Genomic DNA, 2,519 nt, shown 5'->3' with positions numbered 1-2,519 from the left:
ATTCACCATGCTCCAACAAGAGAACCAAGCTATGCGCGAGCAAACCACCTCCAACACCAACAATGTGACTCCAGACGTAATCAAGAACAACGCAGTCACAACCCTCACCACCACCACCAATCAACGACTAGAAGACTTCACCCAGAAGTTAGAGAAGTCAAGCGAAAAGGCCAGCGCAGCACAGATCGTTCAAAAGATGCTCCAGTCGTACAAGGCATCACCATTCACCACTGAAGTCAGGGACAAACAGCCTCCCATAGATTTCATCCAACCAAAGTTCTCACTGTACGACGGTAGCTCATGTCCAGGCCAGCACATAGCTCGCTTCAACCAGATCTTTGCGCTTTATAGTGCTCCAGACTACGACTACCTAAAGTGCAAACTCTTTCCAGCCAGCTTGAAGGATGGAACATTAGACTGGTTCTACATGCTTACTCCTTATTCAATTAGCAACTTTGACAAGCTGGCAGAGACGTTTGCAGTAGAGTTCGTCCACAACAGGAAGAAACAAGCCGACCTAGACTCATTGTTCCAGCTGAAGCAAGCACACGGCGAGACTATCCGCGCTTTCCTAGGACGTTCCAAGAAGGAACTCCTATCAATGGAGCCAGGCCTCAAGGACAGCTTTGCAACTTCTGCATTTACCAACGCCCTCCTAGACGACTCCGATCTAGCAGGGTCTCTCATGCACAACAAGCCAGAGCGCCTAGACGACTTGCACCACAGAGTCAACAAGTACATGAAGTACGAAGAATGGATGGCCTAGCGCAAAGGCAAAGAAGTCCTTGCAGTAAGCGACAAACGAGGACCCAAAGAAAGCCATCAACATTCAGGTAACAACAACAAGGTCAACAATTCCCACAAGCCCTCCTACACCAAAAGAGAATTCTCCAACTTCTCCAGAACGCCAAGCCATATCTTGAAATAGATATTTACAACACCTTACTTTAAGCCAAACATCAATAAGATGATTGCAATACCAGGACGCCTGATAAGAGCCCAAAATTGTAGTTTTAACCCGTTAATAATACTACTTTTAGACCAATTATGCGAGTAATAAATAAGAGTTAATGCTAATTACGTGCTTTTATGTATTTCAGGCATGGAACTCAATTATGTGCAGAAATGTGCCACTTTGGCGATATAAAGGAGCAAAGGGTTGGTTGCTAAGAAGTTCTGTGATAAAGGCCAAGATTCAAGGAGACAAAGCCTTTATAAAGCCCGGCCAAAAGCTGAAAAGTCAACATGGGCAAAAACAATGCACAAGTCAGCATAACTTCCGAAGACCATATCTTTGGACTCAGGCCTCGGATTTAGGCCTACTTTACGTCAAAATGACCGACTCGGAAAGAGCTTTTCAATGGTCTAAGCCTTGACCTAATCAGATGAGCAAAAGTAGATGAAAAGTTTGTTAAAGTCAAAGACAGCTGAAACAGGCTCTGTGGATTGGAGAAATTGGACTTTGGGCTCGATTTTCCGGCCCAAAACATGGCTCCTCAGCCCATGCATGAAATTGTGGATCTGGTCTCCTCCTTTACAAAAAACAAGACTTAGCTCTTAAGAAGGCGTAGTTAGATAGCTCAGAATAAAAAGTAGCCATTAGAATAGCTTGTAGATCTAGTTTTTGAATTTCAATTAGTAATTAATTAGTTTCATTCCTTGTTTTAGATTAATTATTTGAATCATTATTCTTCATTCATTAGATAAATAAAATAGTAGTTCTTGTTAATTTCGATTTTGTCATTTAAATTTGTTTAGATCTAATTTCAATTATTGTTTGTTATCCATTTCCTAGTTATTAATTTGGATTTCAATTCTTGAGTAGTTAAATTAGTAAAGTTCAAATCTTTATATTATGTCTAGTTTTAATTCAATTGAAAATGATAGTTTGATGAATCAAGGCTAAACCTCCATTAGAGGGGTTTGGTGAAGCCTTGATGAAAACTTGATTGTGTAGCGTAGAATCGTTGTAAGAGTCTGTTCCACTCTAGAAGAAAATTGATTCGCCATGAGAATGGGTGGACTTCCTCACATGCTAGTTATGAATTGGTAGAAATGCCATGTATAATTAGGGATTAGAACGACCACTTCTTACCGTGAGAACGTAAGAATTGGATTACAACCATCTACGTTAGTCTCTTCAGTTGGATTCGAGGTGGATTCAATTCCCCCCTAATTCTTATTTTAGATTCAAACCTTAGTATTCTGTAGCATTTCGTAGTCGAGTTATTCATATCTTGTTAGTTAAATTTGCATCATAGTATAATTCGTAATTCTCTCATTAACTTTGGTAGGATTGATAGTTGTAGGAAACTTGAATGCTAAAGAACTAGGAGTGGAACGAATCTTCTATTCCATCTCTACTTCAATAGATTCGAGAGTAGAAAACAAATATCTTTGATAAATCTAGTATAAGCCACAGTTTGTAGTTTTACTTTTGTTTAGAGTTTCATCGCTTTATTCATTAGTAAAACTATCCTTTTTATGATTATTAAATGGTGCCGCTGCCATCTTAGTTG

The sequence above is a fragment of the Coptis chinensis genome, chromosome 8 (assembly GCF_015680905.1).
Source record: "Coptis chinensis isolate HL-2020 chromosome 8, ASM1568090v1, whole genome shotgun sequence".
Lineage (NCBI taxonomy): Eukaryota > Viridiplantae > Streptophyta > Magnoliopsida > Ranunculales > Ranunculaceae > Coptis > Coptis chinensis.
The sequence above is the reverse complement of the archived record's forward strand: the minus strand, read 5'-3'. Positions refer to the sequence as shown.